This window comes from Schistocerca piceifrons, chromosome 9 (assembly GCF_021461385.2).
Source record: "Schistocerca piceifrons isolate TAMUIC-IGC-003096 chromosome 9, iqSchPice1.1, whole genome shotgun sequence".
Lineage (NCBI taxonomy): Eukaryota > Metazoa > Arthropoda > Insecta > Orthoptera > Acrididae > Schistocerca > Schistocerca piceifrons.
In genome coordinates this window covers 100283746-100306778 of record NC_060146.1, presented here as the reverse complement: position 1 = coordinate 100306778, position 23033 = coordinate 100283746, and positions in this window count along the sequence as shown.

Sequence of the window (23033 nt, the reverse complement as noted above, 5' to 3'; positions counted from 1 at the left end):
ATACATAATATCAAAATACACCATCGGGGAGGCAGGACGGCCAACCCAACAGTAGCAACAACAACCAGAACCACAATGTGAGGTTAGTGGAAGTCACAGACAACTGTCAACCCACTAATGCTCATCCGTTAAACTAAAGACAGCCACAATACGCTCTCCGTTGTTGGCTGCAGGATGGTGTAGTGAGGGCACATTCACGGATGACAGCCATAAACTTTGTATGCTGAGATACAATGAAGGAACAAAAATAGAAAAGGGAACTTGTAGACATACCGCAGAAATGTAACCGAACCGACAAAAGTGTTGTGCAGGCTATATTGCAAGCAGATATGTATGGAGCACCAATACACATAATAGTCGATACCGGTGCGTCAACCAATGTCATGAGCGCAAATTTTTACAGTTACTTGAGTCAAAATAATAGAATACCAGTATTGCCAGTGAAGAATTGTCGTGTTACAGGTGCAATAGGTGCACAATCTCATATCATAAAGCACCAGGTGCAAGTCGAGTTTACGGTAGGAAATGAAGCAATGAAAAGCTCGTTCCTAGTAGTTAAGGGATTAGGTGTTGCTTGCATCCTGGGGATGGAATTTTTACGCCAGGGGGACGCAAAATTCGACCTCTTGTGCGGGGAAGTAAGCCTTATGAATGAGGGTACACGTGTAGTTTTGCCGTTGTTGAGGACACGGGAAGTGCACGGTAAATATTGCCGGAGCTTTCAAACGAGATTCGAAGGAATACAGGTAATGAATTTATATTCTGACTTAAGTACAAGACAAGCATATTATAAAGAATTTATTACTGGAGATAAAGAGGAAAAAAGGAAACTGATAGCCATGAAAGTTAGGGAGTCAGAACATTTGACTGAAGCACAACAAAACGAATTGACTCAGCTACTTATAGATTATGGGCACGTGTTTTCGGAAAAACCCGGTGTTATCGAGGGCTACACCTATAACATCGAAGTGGTACCTCACGATACTTTCTGTCACGCAAACTACACAATCCCGTGGTCAAATAAGGAGGCAATTACGAAGGAAACAAGAAAAATACTTACAAAGACAAAGAAGTTTGCTCAGTAGAGCAACGTTTACATTTGTGTGTAGTAGGTTAAGTTTAGAGTGTATTTTTTTCTGTGTGTAAATGTTCAGATTTTAGTGTAACATTAAAAGACAATGAGGCGCACAAGATTAGTGCGATTCAATTTTGTAGATGTTAAGGAATAATAGTATTTTTAAGCAATTGCATTTTGAAGGAAAAAATAAACGTAGGTTTAAGAATAATTTACAAATTTCATGTTGAAAAATGCTTAAATAAAAAAAAAAAAAATTCAACAGCATGGAATGATGAAAGAATTTTTCATTAGTGTGTCTTGGATATTTTTGAACTGTAGTAGTAACGCAACTTATGAAATTCAATATTATAGTGTGTATGTTGTTCCATGTATTTATGTCTATATCGATCTTGAAATATGCTCAATCATAATTTACTGAACAACATGAGTGCAGGGTGTACATCACCCAAGGTACCTGATGTGTTGTGGACAAGGTACAAAGCAAATCAGTAAACGCGACTACAGCTAAGCACTGTTAAAATATATTGCCATCTGCTAAGGCAGAGATTTGCACGAATTTATCGTGTAAACAAAAGTCACAAATCAAAGACTAATCTAGGAACTTGCACGCTAGGCCTAGATTATAAAATGTGTACGATAATGCGAGAGGCAAAGTATTGTAAAGTCGAGCCTGGCTCTGGAGGGCAAGTACGCAATGAGTGGGCAGACATGACATGGGGACTTACCTCAGATGAGACGGAAATACAATTGTATAGTCAAAAAATCTGAAGGCAAGTACGACTTTAAGTGGAAAATGAAAAGAGATAATTAGTACGAGAGACTGGTAAAATCCAGCACGAGCCAAAATCCAGTTCAGACTGAATGAAATACATTAGTGTTTGTGAACTAATCGAAACAGTTACTTTAAACAGTGTGAAAAACTGTGAAGGTGAAACTGTGATACGGACAGTGAAGTGCTAGTATTGAACGTTCAACAGCGGTAAGGACGCCAAACGCCAATATTACGCACGAAAAACTGTGAAATTGCTTATAAATGTGAACTGTTAACGTGAAGTGAACCCACAGTCAATATTTTTGGGACAGACTGTAGTTTCAGTGAGCACAATAATGCGAGATTGGAATGCGATGCGTGGACTGTTGCAAAACAGCGACCGCAGAAACGGCGAATGTTTGTGCTAAGCTCGTACTGGGACACTCACCAGTGCCTGCGAGTGCGGCGAAAACATAAATAATTGTATCAAGACAAAAACTGATGTGTAATGGAAACAGTGGCGCAACAAAACTTCATTCACGGGAGAAGATCCATGTCATGTATTCTGCAAGACAGTGCTAGCTTGACACTCGGAAACTGGCGAAAACTTAACAACAACTGCCGCACTAATAAATGCTTGTTTCCCACTAGCGTAACTGTCTGCAGCGGGAAACAAATATTACGTTGGTTGTGTGTATGTTTCATGTACTACGTCGGAGATGCGTAGCAGAGCTGACTCCTGCCAACAAGCGCGGGAGGCGGATATCATCCCACTCCGCCACGCCTGGCCGAGACAGAAGCGCATCGCCAACCGTGCAGCCGATCAGCTGATTCTGACGTTCCGCGACGGCGAGACACACGCTGGCGTCGGGCGGGCATTGACCTCTCCGCAGCCGCCGCGAACGCCGAGCACCGAACACACCAACCGACGCCGTCGCGAGCCAAACGTCGCGGCGTAGATCATCAACGACACCGCAGTCAAGTGTTATAATGACCTCATTTTTTGCATAGTGCAACAAAATATTTGTATGCACATCCTGTACTCCAATGACATTCCAGAAACAATTAAGTGAAAGTGACCAAAGCAGTTAGTCTGTCGCTCCGCCGAGGTTTTCCCCAGGTTTCCCTACGGCCGCGCCAAATGGGGAGCGAACAGTTGACACCCCTGGGACTTCAAATATTCCGGACTAACTCGTGGTTGTATACCTTGAACCTCATCTGTATTACACTTTGTGGACAACACACCTCAGTAATTTAACGCTTTAAATATACGATGTGACATATGTAAACTGTGAAAGAAAAATCTGCGTGTGGACACTGTGGACATGAAAGAGGAAATATTTATGTCAAAAAACACGAACATTTTTTATGACATAAACATTTCGGGGGGCAATATAGCGTCCCCAGTGTCATATTACGAAAAGACTTTAAATTATTTATAAAGAAGACATTCATAATTTGTAAGAGATTTTTTTTCATGTAGCCGTAAAATAATAATTTCTCTGTCCAAGTTTCAAATGCAAAGAAATAATTTATGACAAAATGATCTAAAGAGGTGACAAGATACACTCTTTTGTTAATTTTTTAGTCGTCTTCATTACTTCTTCTCTTGTTTTTATTGTGTACAGACGGACATCTTGCGAGTGCTGGCAAATGTAAGCATATTTGTATGAGTTAAGCATATAATATACTGATTTAATATTACTGTGCACTTTTAATTTGTAAGAGGTGATCCCGATTTCATGTCCGCCTTCCTTGAATTAACCTGCATTCAAGTAAATTACAGCTCAACAATCGCAGCGGCCGATGCAGCCAACGACGCCATTACGTGGCGATATTAACTTATGAAAAATTAGCGGAAGCGGAAAACTCGCCCGCTATTAGCATAATATTAATTTTTCTCCACAGCCGCCCGACGTTGCATAAAATACTTAGCTTTAAGATTCTTATTTTCAGTACCACAGCCGAGAGCCAGAGCCAGGACTCCGACTACAATACAATGGTTAACGGAGGTAAGAAAAATACTCTCGCGCGTGTGTGGGCCGCAATTTTAATTAATAACTAAAGATTTCTTGCTTTAAAGTGAACTGACTAGCCGAGGAAATTAATATGAAAAGTTTATTACATTGTTCAACTTAAACATCATTTTTATTAAGGCCCACCACGTAAGTCGGCAACAATCAAAAAATAATAATAACAATATATATATATATATATATATATATATATGTATATAAAATTACGACGGCCGACGGACGCGAGATCCTTCATGATATTGAGAGAAAATTAATCTTCGTCTTGATAATAGTAAAACAATTATGTTAAGGTAAACAGTGTATGAAGTCTCTCATCTGCGTATTAAGAACACAACTAGTTCCTCTTGAAGTAAAAAGTTTTTTGAAATATGAATCTTCTCTTCGTATGAAATAAGGTGGGAATTTAATCCTATACTTCCCTCCAGGAACTTGATTTCTTTTCTTGAATATCTCGTGAGAGAATCTAAGAAATTCATGTGTCCGTTATATGCAACTGTGCAAGGCTAACATCTATGAGATCTTTATCAATCTTTTCCCATTACTGTGTTCTGAAGCATTTTATTCCATGACTCTATTTAAGAAGTATGCTTTTTTTGTAGTAGCTTTTGGTCCGTGTGAGATGATGGTATTGAGTCGTTAGGTACACCCAGTAATCTTCTTTGCTCTTATTTTCTGCCTTAAAGTAGGACTGCTGATATTTTAAAAAAATATCGGGAATCCGACATATTGATGTTCGGAAAAGTATCATTACTGATGCTCGTTATATCCAAGAAGGGTTTACAGTATCGATATGTCGGCAGAAAATGAATCGGCGTGCCTCCCTATATGCTGCACATTATAAATACACTACTGGCCATTAAAATTGCTACACCAAGAAGAAATGCAGATGATAAACGGGTATTCATTGGACAAATATATTATACTAGAACTGACATGTGATTACATTTTCACGCAATTTGGGTGCATAGATCCTCAGAAATCACTACCCAGAACAACCATCTCTGACCGTAATAACGGCCTGGGCATTGAGTCAAACAGAGCTTGGATGGCGTGTACCGGTACAGCTGCCCATGCAGCTTCAACACGATACCACAGTTCATCAAGAGTAGTGACTGGCGTATTGTGACCAGCCAGTTGCTCGGCCACAGTTGACCAGACGTTTTCAATTGGTGAGACAACTGGAGAATGTGCTGGCCAGGGCAGCAGTCGAACATTTTCTGTATCCAGAAAGGCCCGTACAGAACCTGCAACATGCGGTCGTGCATTATCCTGCTCAAATGTAAGGTTTTGCAGGGATCGAATGAAGGCTAGAGTCACGGGTCGTAATACATCTGAAATGTAACGTCCACTGTTCAAAGTGCCGTCAATGCGAACAAGAAGTGAGGGAGACGCGTAACCAATGGCACCCCATACCAACGCGACGGGTGATACGAATGACGAATGACGAATACACGCTTCCAATGCGTGTTCATCGCGATGTCGCCAAACACGGATGCGACCATCATGATGCTGTAAACAGAACCTGGATTCAACTGAAAAAATTATGTTTTGCCATTCGTGCATTCAGGTTCGTCGTAGAGTACATCATCGCAGGCGCTCCTGTCTGTGATGCAGCGTCAGGGGTAACCGCAGCCGTGGTCTCCGAGCTGATAGTCCATGCTGCTGCAAACGTCGTCGAACTGTTCGTGCAGATGGTTGTTGTCTTGCAAACGTCCCCATCTGTTGACTCAGGGCTCGAGACGTGGCTGCACGATCCGTTACAGCCATGCGGATAAGATGCCTGTCATCTCGACGGCTAGTGATACGAGGCCGTTGGGATCCAGCGCGGCGTTTGGTACTACCTTCCTGAACCCACCGATTCCATATTCTACTAACAGTCGTCCAATGCGAGGAGCAATGCCGCGATACTATAAATCGCAATCGCGATGGGCTACTATCTGACCTTTATCGAAGTCGGAAACGTCATGGTACGCATTTCTCCTCCTTACACGAGGCATCACAACAACGTTTCACCAGGCTACGCCGGTCAACTGCTGTTTGTGTATGAGAAATCGGTTGGAAACTTTCCTCATGTCAGCATGTTGTAGGTGTCGCCACCGGCGCCAACCTTGTGTAAATGCTCTGAAAAGCTAATATTTGCATATCACAGCATCCTCTTCTTGTCGGTTAAATTTCGCGTCTGTGGCATGTCATCTTCGTGGTGTAGCAATTTTAATGGCCAATAGTGTATACTCCAGTTTTAGAGCTGTTTATTCAAGTATTGATTTATTGGTAGATATTCCGTAAATCAACAAGATAGCAGTCTTGCTCTAGCAAGAATTGAAAGGAAAACGATGCACGTTCATGCTCGGTGATAGCCACTTTGCTAACGGTGGTAACTGCAGGTAAGTGGCACAATACAAGGTGTCTGATGGGTCGGTCGTTAGGCTGCGTCACGTATCGGATTTGTCCGGAACACTTCATGTCGACTTCCCGGACTTCAATTCTGCCAAGGCGAATGATGTAGCAGCTGTAGTGTCAAAATTGTGTAGTGAAGCTAAAAGTTGCAGTTTCTGCTGGTAGCGCAGAGCGCGGATTACGTCAGCATTTTGCCTCAAACGTCTTCGCCCGTCGCAGCTACCAATCTTGTAATTTATATTTTTCCTCATCATTCTCAGCAGCTGTTTTTGAAGATTGTCGACGCGAAGAAATAGCACACTAATTGCGTTAAAAATTGTTTTTTAACGTAACTGGTGTGCTGTTTCTTCACATCGGCAATCGTGTTTTTCCATTCACACACCCACACCCAGTCCAATGGGAGTTCTTCTTTTGCGCCGTATGTACTTGCTTCACGCAGTCAGAGAGAAAGACTGGACGTGATGAAAGCCCAAAAAGTAGTAAGAGTCCTTCATACAGTGAAAGTAAAATTAAGTCCTACTACAATTTCAAAAGAACAACTTCAAACATTTTCCTAAAATTGTGAAAAAATAACATAAAATAAAAAATCTACATCTACATCTACATTTATACTCCGCAAGCTACCCAACGGTGTGTGGCGGAGGGCACTTTACGTGCCACTTTCATTACCTCCCTTTCCTGTTCCAGTCGCGTATGGTTCGCGGGAAGAACAACTGCCGGAAAGCCTCCGTGCGCGCTCGAATCTCTCTAATTTTACATTCGTGATATCCTTGGGAGGTATAAGAAGGGGGAAGCAATGTATTCGATACCTCATCCAGAAACGCACTCTCTCGAAACCTGGACAGCAAGCTACAACGCGATGCAGAGCGCCTCTCTTGCAGAGTCTGCCACTTCAGTTTGCTAAACATCTCCGTAATGCTATCACGCTTACCAAATAACCCTGTGAAGAAACGCGCTGCTCTTCTTTGGATCTTCTCTATCTCCTCTGTCAACCCGACCTGGTACGGATCCCACACTGATGAGCAATACTCAAGTATAGGTTGAACGAGTGTTTTGTTAGCCACCTTCTTTATTGATGGACTACATCTTCTAAGGACTCTGCCAATGAATCTCAACCTGGCACCCGCCTTACCAACAATTAATTTTATATGATCATTCCACTTCAAATCGTTCCGTACGCATACTCCCAGATATTTTACAGAAGTAACTCTACCAGTGTTTGTTCCGCTATCATATAATCATACAATAAAGGATCCTTCTTTCTATGTATTCGCAATACATTACATATGTCTATGTTAAGGGTCAGTTGCCACTCCCTGCGCCAAGTGCCTATCCGCTGCAGATCTTCCTGCATTTCGCTGCAATTTTCTAATGCTGCAACTTCTCTGTATACTACAGCATCAGCCGCGAAAAGCCGCATGGAACTTCCGACACTGTCTACTAGTTCATTTATATATATATTGTGAAAAGCAATGGTCCCATAACACTTCCCTGTGGCACCCAGAGGTTACTTTAACGTCTGTAGACGTCTCTCCATTGAGAACAACATGCTGTATTCTGTTTGCTAAAAACTCTTCAATCCAGCCACACAGCTGGTCTGATATTCCGTAGGCTCTTACTTTGTTTATCAGGCGACAGTGGGTATTGCCGCTTCGACATCGATTTATCGGGAAAACATGGTAGTATGTATCGATATACACTCCTGGAAATGGAAAAAAGAACACATTGACACCGGTGTGTCAGACCCACCATACTTGCTCCGGACACTGCGAGAGGGCTGTACAAGCAATGATCACACCCACGAAACAGCGGACACACCAGCAACCGCGGTGTTGGCCGTCGAATGGCGCTAGCTGCGCAGCATTTGTGCACCGCCGCCGTCAGTGTCAGCCAGTTTGCCGTGGCATACGGAGCTCCATCGCAGTCTTTAACACTGGTACCATGCCGCGACAGCGTGGACGTGAACCGTATGTGCAGTTGACGGACTTTGAGCGAGGGCGTATAGTGGGCATGCGGGAGGCCGGGTGGACGTACCGCCGAGTTGCTCAACACGTGGGGCGTGAGGTCTCCACAGTACATCGATGTTGTCGCCAGTGGTCGGCGGAAGGTGCACGTGCCCGTCGACCTGGGACCGGACCGCAGCGACGCACGGATGCACGCCAAGACCGTAGGATCCTACGCAGTGCCGTAGGGGACCGCACCGCCACTTCCCAGCAAATTAGGGACACTGTTGCTCCTGGGGTATCGGCGAGGACCATTCGCAACCGTCTCCATGAAGCTGGGCTACGGTCCCGCACACCGTTAGGCCGTCTTCCGCTCACGCCCCAACATCGTGCAGCCCGCCTTCAGTGGTGTCGCAACAGGCGTGAATGGAGGGACGAATGGAGACGTGTCGTCTTCAGCGATGAGAGTCGCTTCTGCCTTGGTGCCAATGATGGTCGTATGCGTGTTTGGCGCCGTGCAGGTGAGCGCCACAATCAGGACTGCGTACGACCGAGGCACACAGGGCCAACACCCGGCATCATGGTGTGGGGAGCGATCTCCTACACTGGCCGTACACCACTGGTGATCGTCGAGGGGACACTGAATACTGCACAGTACATCCAAACCGTCATCGAACCCATCGTTCTACCATTCCTAGACCGGCAAGGGAACTTGCTGTTCCAACAGGACAATGCACGTCCGCATGTATCCCGTGCCACCCAACGTGCTCTAGAAGGTGTAAGTCAACTACCCTGGCCAGCAAGATCTCCGGATCTGTCCCCCATTGAGCATGTTTGGGACTGGATGAAGCGTCGTCTCACGCGGTCTGCACGTCCAGCACGAACGCTGGTCCAACTGAGGCGCCAGGTGGAAATGGCACGGCAAGCCGTTCCACAGGACTACATCCAGCATCTCTACGATCGTCTCCATGGGAGAATAGCAGCTTGCATTGCTGCGAAAGGTGAATATACACTGTACTAGTGCCGACATTGTGCGTGCTCTGTTGCCTGTGTCTATGTGCCTGTGGTTCTGTCAGTGTGATCATGTGATGCATCTGACCCCAGGAATGTGTCAATAAAGTTTCCCCTTCCTGGGACAACGAATTCACGGTGTTCTTATTTCAATTTCCAGGAGTGTATTTTGTAGAATGAATCGATATATCGGTATTTTATCAATAGTCCTACCTTGAAGATATAGTGCAGTGGTGTGGCTATCTAGCCAGTGAACAGAGTTTGCTTTCGTGTTAGGATATGGCACTGCGTATGGAGTCAGAAAATTTGCGGTGGTGAAGATGTCTCGAGGTGTTTTGTTGATGGTCGCTAACTTCTGCTTGTCTGCCCCCAGTAGCTGAGTGGTCAGCGGGACAGAATGTCAATCCGAAGTGCCTGGGTTCGATTCCTGGCTGGGTCGGGGATTTTCTCCGCTCAGGGACTGGGTGTTGCGTTCTCCTAAAAATCATCATTTAATCTCCATCGACGTGCAAGTCGCCGAAGTGGCGTCAAATCGAAAGACTTGCAACCGGCGAACGGTCAACCTGATGAGAGGCCCTAATCACACGACGCTTACATTTTCTTCTGTTTGTCTATATGCCAAACGTCACTTACTCTCCCACAAACAAATCTGTGTTCTTCAGTATTAAGAAGTATGCATGGCGCCAAGTTGTGAAATGTATGGCATGCAGTTTTGAATTACTTAGTATTTTCCTGTTGATGACAGTATGCCAAGTTGCTTCCACCTTGAAGAGTAAGTCGTTAGGATAATTCTTTCAACCATAGTTCCTTCCTTGGCATCAACCAAATATATCTAGACGTCCTTTCCTTTCGATACCTGCTGTTCTGAGAGCCTCCCTGAGATGTAACTGCATTCAACAGGAAAATTTTTTAGACGAGAAAAATTTGTTCGTACGAGGTGCGAGAATAAAATAATGATACTGATTTTCGTTGTAAGATGTGGCAACCCTGCAGGCTTGCATAGGCACAATATCTTTGACCCTTGTCTATAAGCTGCTTCTAGTCCAAGCGGCACATCGATGCAACTGCTCAGTCGTGACTTGTGCTGTAATAAGTTAACATGTGTTCGTGTCTCCCGTCACGAAAATGGAACTGCATAATATTGCGCAATGGTATGCCATTTCTTTTTGCGTTAAATTGGGTGAAAACGCGACGATAACTTACGGTTAGCTACAGAATGGTTTTGGAGAGGAGGTTATGTCAAGAGCACAAGTTTTTCGTTGGCCTAAAATGTTTAGTGAAGGCAGAACGAATGTTGAAGATGAAGACCGCAGTGGCCGACCATCAACCTCACGGATGGATGTCAACTTGGCCAGGGACTCGTACGATCTGATCGAAGATTATCTGTGAAAATGATTGCGGAAGAACTGAACATCAATCGAGAAACGGTTCGTCTAATAATAACTAAAGATCTTGGCATGAGAAAGATTTGTGCGAGAATGGTCCCCAAAAATATCACACCACAACAGCAGGAAACACGGAAAAATGTGGCAGACGATCTGTTGGAGCAAACGGAAATCAATCTAGAATTGTTGAGTCGTGTTATCACTGGTGATGAAAGTTGGTTTTTTCAGTACGATTCAGAGACAAAACGCCAAAGTTCGCAATGGTGCCCAAAGCGTTCACCCAGACCAAAAAAAAAGCTCGTATATCAAAGTCAAAAGTGAAATGCATGCCCGTGTGCTTCTTTGATTCCAAGGGAATTGTTCATGAAGAGTGGGTGCCTCCTGGACAAACAGTTAAAAATATTACTACAAAGAAATTTTAGAAAGACTTTGTAAAAGAGTTCTTTGTGTCCGTGCCAACATTGCTGATAACTGGATTCTGCATCACGATAACGCGCCATCCCATACTACTCTGCCAGTAGAGTAGCATTCAACCGCAAAACAAATTTCAGTACTACCACAGCTACCATATTCGCCAGATATCGCTCTGCGCGACTTTTTTCTATTTCCAAGAGTCAAAACGGCGGTCAAGATACATCATTTTCAAACAACACAAGATGTCCAAAAAGCTGTGACGAGGGTCTTGAAGGATATTACAGAAGATGACTTCCAGAAATGTTACCATCAATGGCAGAAGCACTGGAAAAAGTGTGTGCAATCAGAAGGGCACTGCTTTGAACGAGACAACACTAAACTTGACTAAAACGGTAAGCAACATTTTTTTCGCATCAGTCTCATTACTTTATTGTCGCACCTCGTATATGTTGCGCGTCAATTGGTGGCTGCAGGCTGGCAGAAACGATTTCGTTCAGCAAGTGGGCAGTAAAGCTGACTGGCAATCGTTTTCATTGCTTGTACATTCGACACACGTACAATGCTCATACAGTCCTGGAAATTGAAATAAGAACACCGTGAATTCATTGTCCCAGGAAGGGGAAACTTTATTGACACATTCCTGGGGTCAGATACATCACATGATCACACTGACAGAACCACAGGCACATAGACACAGGCAACAGAGCATGCACAATGTCGGCACTAGTACAGTGTATATCCACCTTTCGCAGCAATGCAGGCTGCTATTCTCCCATGGAGACGATCGTAGAGATGCTGGATGTAGTCCTGTGGAACGGCTTGCCATGCCATTTCCACCTGGCGCCTCAGTTGGACCAGCGTTCGTGCTGGACGTGCAGACCGCGTGAGACGACGCTTCATCCAGTCCCAAACATGCTCAATGGGGGACAGATCCGGAGATCTTGATGGCCAGGGTAGTTGACTTACACCTTCTAGAGCACGTTGGGTGGCACGGGATACATGCGGACGTGCATTGTCCTGTTGGAACAGCAAGTTCCCTTGCCGGTCTAGGAATGGTAGAACGATGGGTTCGATGACGGTTTGGATGTACCGTGCACTATTCAGTGTCCCCTCGACGATCACCAGTGGTGTGCGGCCAGTGTAGGAGATCGCTCCCCACACCATGATGCCGGGTGTTGGCCCTGTGTGCCTCGGTCGTATGCAGTCCTGATTGTGGCGCTCACCTGCACGGCGCCAAACACGCATACGACCATCATTGGCACCAAGGCAGAAGCGACTCTCATCGCTGAAGACGACACGTCTCCATTCGTCCCTCCATTCACGCCTGTCGCGACACCACTGGAGGCGGGCTGCACGATGTTGGGGCGTGAGCGGAAGACGGCCTAACGGTGTGCGGGACCGTAGCCCAGCTTCATGGAGACGGTTGCGAATGGTCCTCGCCGATACCCCAGGAGCAACAGTGTCCCTAATTTGCTGGGAAGTGGCGGTGCGGTCCCCTACGGCACTGCGTAGGATCCTACGGTCTTGGCGTGCATCCGTGCGTCGCTGCGGTCCGGTCCCAGGTCGACGGGCACGTGCACCTTCCGCCGACCACTGGCGACAACATCGATGTACTGTGGAGACCTCACGCCCCACGTGTTGAGCAACTCGGCGGTACGTCCACCCGGCCTCCCGCATGCCCACTATACGCCCTCGCTCAAAGTCCGTCAACTGCACATACGGTTCACGTCCACGCTGTCGCGGCATGCTACCAGTGTTAAAGACTGCGATGGAGCTCCGTATGCCACGGCAAACTGGCTGACACTGACGGCGGCGGTGCACAAATGCTGCGCAGCTAGCGCCATTCGACGGCCAACACCACGGTTGCTGGTGTGTCCGCTGTGCCGTGCGTGTGATCATTGCTTGTACAGCCCTCTCGCAGTGTCCGGAGCAAGTATGGTGGGTCTGACACACCGGTGTCAATGTGTTCTTTTTTCCATTTCCAGGAGTGTAACTTGTAACTGACAGCGGTGAGAGTTAGTCCTCCTTTCCTTCTGACGAGTGTTAGTGTCTCGAACTTCACTTTGATAAGGTTGCCTTGCCTCACAAAGTTTCCTATCGCCGACATAATTCTTTTGGTAGAGGGTATCAGCAATGCTTGTTATAACAATATGTTTACGTAATGTGTATACATAAACATACAGTTATAAATGTCCCCGTCTGTAGTCGCTAATTATAACAATATGTTTACTTTTGTGCTGTAACATATAGCTATAATCAGCGGTGGAAATAAATTTGCGAACGCCGACCGCGTGCGGCTGTTTCTTGTTGGATCGTCTGATCAGTCGGAAGTTGCATTGCAGAGGAGAGTAAATGCCTATTCAAAATATAATTATTTTTGGATAGCTCAACATGAATTTCCTAAGGGACCGTAGTTTATCATGCATTTACCAGTAGAATATGGCGCGGAGAAAATATTTCGCCGCATACAACTTCCGTCCGATTTCGACGAAAGAATTCGTGACTGTGAACTCTCTATTTGGCAGAAACATAAAGAAAATTAAATAACTTCGTGAAGGAGTGAGAAATAGATTCTATATTAAATAAATAGTCCATACACCAATTCCATTTAAATCTGAATTTATGGCAATTAATAAATGAACTTACACTACAATGAAAGATTTAACATGGATGCCGTTTTGACTGGCACTTCTCTCCACGTAATAAAAATAATTCCTTTTACGTTTTCACATACACGTCGCACAATAAATCTACTGCTATGCAGTATTGCACTTTTAGTAGTACACGTTTACTTTACACTAAAACAATATTATTTTTAACGATAATAATACGGCGGCAAGACACGCGCGTCCGACACAAGTTACAAGAGACAAGAGAAGAATGAGTAACTGTCCATCGAGAATATCTCGTACATAAAAAAAAAGTGTAAAAGTGTTCTTCTTCTGTCCGTTTTCCGCGCCGCGGTTTTCAAAGTCAATAACTCACTGCATCTCTGACGGTTCTTCGACAATAAGCAAGTTACGTCACAGGTCGTTCACCTTTTACATTCTCGCAACATTATTTGCTAACTGTAGCTGTTGCTGAGCGACTGCTCGATTAGTGAATGATTTAAAATGATAAGGCAATCACATAATGTTACATTGCCTTCCATGGGAATCTTGGAAATCAAGGAGATTACCAAGATTCACATGTCGCCGTTAACATTATGGGATTGAGTACTTTACAGATTTACATCGATCAAACACAGTATTCCTGTCATTTGATTATTAGGATTACACAAATATGGTGATCTCTCATTCATAGACAAAGACAGTTCTTAAGGTAAAGATACACAAAAAATTTAAAAACTAAGACTGTAAATCTACGAAGTTTACAATGGAGATTATACATTATACTCATTACAGTCTTTTTTTTTTTTACAGAGTTCATAACGACCATCTTTGTGGCCTCAAGTTATTGTCCAGAGCTCATAGGCTCTTTGCTCCTGAAAGAAAACACATAGGATTCATCTTTTTATACACACATAATTCTCACATCGAATTTCTCACACGTGTCCATTTTTATACATATATAGTTCTCACACATGGAATTTCTCACACGTGTCCATTTTCCATTGCTCACTAGTTGTCATGATTTTTACGCTTTCATTGTTTGTGTATTTGACAGGTAAGTTAAAATTTGATTCTTCTACAGGTGAAGCTTATCCCTTGAGAAGTTGGATCGCTACTTTGCGTTCTTCGAGTAGAAAACTTTTCATCAGCTCTGGCGGGCGAGTCTCACTCACGTACACACGTTACATGTAACAAAAAATATAAATACCCATTAGTCTAAGGACTAAGCTTAAATCTAATTTTAGGACTTGGGATTCATAGGAATTGACTTTGTCACTATTCGCGTGTGGTTTGGCTGTTCGCATTTCATTCACGGGGTATAACATTAGCATAGTATGTGATATGTTGTGAACTCATATAAGAATCTTTTATTTTGGGAGCGGCTTTCATGGAAAGTCCGTTTCGTCGAACTGCAGCGCGAGTGCTGTGCTAGTACATCACTTTAAATGTTGCGTCGATGGACGTTGGCACAGGCTGAATGTTAGAGCTGAATCGGAACTCGAGGCGCTCACTAGCCTCCTCGCGGTATTTCAGCTTTTCCGCGCACGGTTCAGTGAACACGTTGCGTCGATGGTGTTGTGGTATTTTGTGGTTTGCTAAGCTGGTGCGGAGGGACGAGGATTACCAGGGAGAGAGACTCCATTGAAACCATCCCTGCCTCCACATTTTCCAGCCGATTTTGAAGATTTTAACGTAGGCTAGCGCTCGCACTTTGCAAAGCAGCTAACACACTTGGTTTCCGATGCACTGCACGTAATCACATCACCGCCTTCGGTTACACAACCGGACTATCACTGTCCGTCGGCCTATCTGCACTTTTAACACTTTTTATCTTCATCGTGTATGAAATTACCACTTAATTATAACAACGACGCATTGCTTCGTGTCTGTGGCAGACTTCCACAGCATTTTAAGCCTTCACTTATACACTACTATGTACACAATTTTTTTTACAGTTTATAATCAAATAGTTTGTCTCACTTTGAAGCTTCCTAATTGAGAGCTTTGATTGTCATTTCCATTTCAATTTCTGTTGGTTTGTTGGTAACTATCTTAACATTTCGCTTTACATTGTTCATCATCTTTCTCTAAGACTAATTATGCTTTTAGTTCACAGTCACAAAGATTAGTTTCTCCGATCTGTTAGCAATTATTATTATTATTATTATTTTAATTCATTTGAATCGTTCTTTCTATTCATTAGATTCATTAAAGTTATCACTGTCATTTCAACAAAAATTCTCTTTTTACTAGATGTGAGGATCAATCAGTCACATTTGATCGCCCTCTCACATGAGAACAGAACACTATTCAAGAAAATATTCAAATTCCTTATCGCGATCTCGGTTTGCGTCTCGGATTGACTTTAAAAGGAAAAATAAAGACATTTCAAAACTAGCTTTTCCCAATTTCGTTCACATGTTTCCTTTTGGAAATCGTATGCCAAACCAGCCTTCCACGTCAACCGCATTTCTCAATCTGTGGCGTCAAGTCTACGGGACGGGTTTAGGCGGGTTAGGATATTTACGCAAATTCAGAAGAAAGACGTAGATATAATAAGGGAGACGGCGTGCTTGTGACGTAGGTGGCGTTGTGCCATCTCATTGGTCAACGCCCAGACGCACGCTCAGAACATCTGACATGCCAGGTATTGCTCTGCACGTTCGGAAAGACTCCAGAACGTGCTATTCCACGCTATGATGTCAGAAACTCGGTACGCTCAACGTTCGTATGCACGGTCCGCTGGCTTAAGGGGCCTCCCGGCCAATGACGCCAAACGCTCATTTCCATTTCCACTGTCCTTTTATACCTCGTGTGTATGTGCATGTGCATGAGTTTTGTCACCTCAGTGTAATATTCCAGCAGCTTCCCGCCAGTGCGTTATATTGATTAAAATATATCGTCCTTGCGCGAGTTTGCTATCAGCATTTTAATACGGGAAAAGTCCATTTCAATAGACGTTAGCTGGCGTGAGTGCATAGCGTGTACTGGGCGGGTCTAATGTTAGTGGTGCTTTTCAGGTGCAAATTGCAACATAGCACGTCTGGTAGTCATGTACAGGCAACTTACCGTCATCTTTCACTCTGAGAAAGACCGAATCATTATCATGAGGGAGACGAGGGCGTCATACAGACAGATCTCACTGACAGCTGCCTGTAGCAGGATGACAGTAGAGGAGTGGTGACGAAATGGACTCAAAACAACACTGGGGCGACAAGGGTACGTACGGGTCTCTAGGAAGGCTACTCAAGGTGCAGGACTTCTGGAAGGACCGGTGTCTGTTTATTCTTCGTGTTACACTGATGTCCTGAGTTCATTTCTGCCCCACTAGCTCTACTGTCATCCTACCACCGCCAACTGTCTGTATCAGTGGCGGCAGACAAAAATTAAAAGGTTCATTTAACCATTTTAGATTATGTGCTCCTGACTGAAGCCACCATTTACGTCTGCAGTAGATGCTGCTCTCTAGCGGCTCGAGCCTAAACTACTTCGTATGTTTTGAATCTGAAGCCCGGTCCACACGCAACGATGTGTCTGCGCAGACATCGGCGCAGATGTCTGTACATGCAAAAGATCGTTGTAAATGTGGTGTGTTCACACGACACAAACCCCAATCTACTACTCGCCCGCCATCTGTCGGTGTAGAAAAGAAATATCAGTGGCAAGCGATTACGCTCCCCGTACACGTCAAAAATTTAATTCAGTTATTTTGAAATATAGAAATGGAGGAACTTCTGTTGTGGTCTGTGTTCGCAACTTGTGTTGCAAAAAACATTCAGCTCAACCGCAGGAAACAGAGAAAGCAGTCAAAATGGTGTAGACAGTGGCTGCTTAAGCGAAAGCAGTTTTCTCACGTAAATTTACTGCGAGAGTTGCAGGGTGAACCTAAGCCAAGCAGATCAAAATAACGTTGGCTGGTATACTTGATCTACTCCTACACCAGATCTTCTAGATTTCTGAACCTTGGATAACTCTTTTCGGTAAACATTTCGCAACGAAGTTTTTTAAAAATTTTTTTTTTTACTTTTTCTCTGTTTGCTGAGGCGTCAACTGCCCGCAATTTTTCAGAGCATTGTATGCTGCTATCTTTTTGTCTCAGTCACTATATTCTTTACTTTTAACCTTCCACAAACATGTATGGTTTCTATATATTTCAATGAATTCACTTACAAACTCTCGAGAACGCTGACGAGTATCAGCCATTTTAATGCCCTGTGCGCACAAATAGACTGAGCAAACAGCTGTTTCGTGCCAGATTTGCGGCGATCTCCTGTCCACACGCTCCAACTTGTCTGCACAGATGTGGTTTGAACCCACAGATTTGAGAGGTTTCGCTCAAACCTCCAACTCCAACGTCCAGGTTTGCACACACCTCAGGTTGCTGCAAATCTACTGTCCACACGCAACGATCTGTCTCCGCAGATGTGATGTGCGCAGGCACATGCGCAGACAGATCGTTGCGCGTGGACGAGCCTTTAGCAGTTAAACGAGTAAACGTAGGAGCCATTTTTGTATGCAGCGCACGACTGTCTTTGTTTTCAAATTATCTCTATAAGGCTTGTTTTGCGCATGCATTAGGTAGAGAAAATTGTCCTGTTCAAATTTATACTCAGTAAATTACTTATTTATTTTCATAACTACTGTGATGTTTCCTTTTGAGACAAATGGCTCTGAGCACTATGGGACTTAACAGCTGTGGTCATCAGTCCCCTAGAACTTAGAACTACTTAAACCTAACTAACCTAAGGACATCACACACATCCATGCCCGAGGCAGGATTCGAACCTGCGACGTAGCAGTCGTGCGGTTCCGGACTGCGCGCCTAGAACCGCGAGACCACCGCGGCTGGCCCTTTTGAAACTACTGCAGCTCTATAGGCAACATGGATGGGTGTAACAGGTTGTATTTCTTGTTTCACATGCTGTACTTTCGCAGGGAAATTGTGGGGTGCCTTTTGGAAGGGATTTCTTCTGATGCTGACTCAGATGGACTGTAGCAGTGAAAGTGGAGACGATGTGTTAGCTGAATACAGTGATATGGTAATGCAAGGCGACCAAACAAAAATTAGTCAGATTGCTGAGACTGTAAGTATCTCAGCGTACTGAGTGCATAATACCTTGGAAAGAGAATTGGCTCTGAATGAGCTGTGTGCGAGGTGGGTGCCACAGTTGCTCACGGTCAACCAAAAGCGCTTCCGGCACAACATTTCAAAACAATATCTGGCAATGTTTAATCTGTATCCACAAGACTTTTTGCGCCGATTTGTGACTCTTGATGTAACTTGCATCCATCATTACGTACCAGAGTCGAAACGGCAGTCGAAACAATAGAAAAATGCTGGTGAAAAGTGCGCTGAAGGAGAAAAAAGCCATTTTATCAGCTGGAAAGGTAATGACCATGTTTTTTTGGTATCGCCATGAAATAATCCTCATAGGTTACTTGGCAAAAGGGAGAACCAAACTGGGCCTTATTATGCTTCATTGTTGGAGTGTATAAAACTGGCACTGCCTGAAAAAGGCAAAGGATGGCATCAAAAGAGTGCTCTTTCACCAGGATAATGCATCTAATGCAGCATCTCACACACCAGGGCTAAGAAAGGCGAAAGTGAATGATTCCTCGTGCACACTATTCACCAGACTAAAGCTCCAGGTGACTTCGTCCTGTGCCCTAACTTGAAACTTTGGCTTGCTGGGAAGAATTTTTTCTAAGACAAGGAAGCGATAGGTGCCGTCAGCGAATATTTTTCGGAGTTTGGGAGAACCTATTTTTTCGCTGGAGTGAGAAAGCTGGACCAAAAGTATATCCCCAGACGAGACTATAGTGGGAAGTAAGCTGAGCTGTTTAGGAAAAAAACATTTTTTCCTTGCTTTTTTTACCAGACTTACTAACGACCCTCGCATATAGCCTCAGTGCGAATCACAAACGGAACATCTGCAGTAGAACGCTTTCAGTGTCGGCAGCAGTGCTCACTTAGCACCGCTTTTGACTACAAAATCATTTATATTTTTCTTAGTTGGGCTAACAGCGTTCCGAATTTGTAATTTCTCCAAGATACAGAGGATAGAAAGAAGACAGTTTAGAGGTCACAAACGACCCTCAGCTCAGTCTGAAAAATTATGGAAGTCAGAGTTTAAGAGTTATCGAGTTGAGATTTTAACACAACATTTTATTTCAGTTTCTGCGAGCAGAGTTGTGGATTTGTGTACTAGAGAGTATGGGCAGCACCTTCTATATCTATTTCTGGTTGTCCACGGCACTAATTTTCTGGTTATTGTAAAAGGCAATGGCATTTAAAAATCGCACAAACATTCAACAAAACTAATAGAACAGCAAATCTAATTACTCTTACCCGCCGCCTCATATGTGGAGTCGTTGTACTGTTGGACTATCTCTGACGAATAGACGGATTATGGACTTCAGCTCCAAAAGAAATAAAGATTTAATCATTTACAATATGTTATGTGATAAACATCTTGATAAACTCGTGGCATCATGTTGCCTCGACGTTTCGACGAGTTTCCTACTTGTCATCATCAGGTTTAGTATCTCGTTCGTTTCTTTAGAGCCGCTGGAATGCAGGCTTTTCTGCCGAGGGCCCAACGGTTAGGTCATTCGCGGGGCTACAGAAGAGATGTCGTCACCGGTTGTCATTGCTAGAGGAGTCTGCAGTTCAGTGGCTCTACAGAAACGAACTGAACATGAACCCTTAAGATTACGAGTAGAACACTCGCAGAAACATTGCAACAACACAGACGCAGCACTCGGCTGATAATCCAAGAAGATTTAAACACTGACTTTTGCAGCGAAAATATGCAGTTTTATGTCATGGTGAATTTGGATAAATATTGGACTGGTGCTTCATGGTGTAACACTTTCGAATACAGTCAATGAAAGTGAATCTGCAAATGCAGTATGATTTGAGTGCCTCTTGCGAATAGGCATATGACAGTAGCTTAAACCTCGAGACAGGCTACAGGCAGAGCGACACCACGGCTCTTTGCGAACAGACTGCAGGAACCTAGTCTCAGATATCCAGATACTGCGTGGCGTTTGCCGCTGACAATGTACCACACGATGCAGAGACTCGCTTGGTGTAAAACTAAAGTCAAGTGGGACGTTCTGTGATGTTCAGCTAAGAGTGTCCTTTTTGTTTGTGCCTTTCAGATCGATGGCAACTTGTCTGTGAACGATCTGGTGGACTGTTACAGGGTTTCACGAGAACTCTTAGAACAATAGTGAGTCGGGAGCTATTAGATATGAGAAATGGACTGATTTAATTGTTAGTGAGTGGAAGTGGAATGACCGTCCATATGTGGCAAGAATGGTAAATCCTGGGTACCAAATGGCATATTTCAGCAGGATAACGCAAGACCCAACATAGCAGTTCACAACGCAAATGCCTTGACGAATGAACGGACCCTTGAGTGGCCTGCCCAGTACCCTGATTTGTCATCCATAGAGCGTGTTCGGGATGCAGTGGGAAGACGCATGCTTTCATACCAGCCTTGAGGCGGCAACCTTCATAAACTGACACAGCATGTGTTTCAGATATGGCAAGAAATTGCTTAAAATATCATTCTGTTGCTCTTTGCTGCCACGCTACAATGAGTACAAGAGGGTGTTGGTGCCAGAGGACACCCCTACGTCTTACAGATGTTGACGATGGACATCAGTTGCAGTGGGATGAAAGCTTAATCCCTTATTACCTATTATGTGATGAACACTTCCACAAATTTTGTTAAATATCGGACTGGTTCCTTATGATGCTTCACGTTCCATTTGAGTCAGTGTGTGCGCTATACAGTTCTTCTTTTGTTACTTTGTTCCGAGTAAAATTTACATTTTAGTGTCCTTTTGACTTTACCTAGAATTTTACGTCGTGTTTATACCGCCTGATTTTTCGATACGTTCGGAAACGGCACCAGTACAGATAGATATTTTGGACATAAAGGAAATCCATTTTCTTTGGGTAATGGGTGAGTCAGAAGAAGCAATGGATGAGTCAAATTTGATCATCAAGTTTTTTTGCTTAAAGGTTAGAGTTTTTAAAACTGGCTACGGTCAGGATAAGCAAACACGCAGTTTTCCGTCGTTATCCCCTATTAGTTTTTTTAAATTATACACCTTTTGTGTTTCTTGTTAAGCCATCATCAGTGCCACATTAAAAGTGCGTCGAAACACTCAAATTACAATGCACAACCGTGCCATAGACTTATTTTGAGATGTTTATCCTAGAAACTGGCTTTCGACTGAGAAATTTCTGGAACCTGAACACTGTATTTAATCTATGTATGTATGTACATCGGAATTTTAAGAGATACGGTGTACCGACGTTATTTTATATGATTCTGATGTTGGCTTAAGCCAAAATGCATGAAGCTGTATAATTTTAAAAATAAAATAAAAAAAAGGCGAATAGTGCAGAACATTTTATTAGCTACTGACACAGACCGTGAACTTGTGTATAGATTTTATATCAATTACAGATTCGCCAAGCTCACGCACAAAGAAAAATACAGCTGCTACGATCCGCTTTGTCTTGGTTCATAACTGAAATGTTTCATACATTTTGAGAACAACGTACTTTGTTTATGTCTATAAAATGAAATGTTTCATTTTCCATGTGAATTAGCTTAATTTTTCTCTGACATGTGGTTTATGAAGCACAAAAAAGCCGAAATAGCTTCGTAAATATTGGTTTCCGTAAAAAATGGTACACTATTACCTACAAGCCGTTCGATTTTCTGTGCACAACGAGAAGTCACCCTGTATGCACATCTCTACATTGCGGCAAATTCATACCATCAGGCGAAATGTTCAAAGGATGGATGCAAACAGTACTAATTGAAATAGTCCTCTGAATCCATATGCATTGTTTGTCAGCATCTGTAGCAGAGTCTTTCATTATATTATTTTTATTATATTATTTTATTACATTATTTCATTTTTTTTGGTGGTTTTTTGGTACTCCTCCCACAGTTCTTTTAATTCGCGAACCAGCTCCACCGCTTCCTTGCCATTGCGGTGTGCTCTTTCTATGGCCGGCAAGGACCTGAGGATCACATCGGGGATCTGCTTGGAGTACAGCAATCCCTGTTCTCGAAGCTGTTGCACCATCTCCACGACGGCAGCAACATCGTCATATGTGGCATATACACCAGATATGAGCGAACTCAATCTGTTGAAATAATGGCACCATGCGGTGTCATCAAAAGAGCAAAAGGCGTACGATGCCTTGATCATAGTGGAGATGAAGGTGCTCCATTCAAACGCCTCAACCTGAAATAATAAGATGATTTCATTATTACATGCAGACATCATTACTTGGTGCATTAATTACATGGTTGGTAAGGAAATGCAAACTTACGTTCATAGAATTTCTAGCTTTTGGCAACGTTGACTGGAA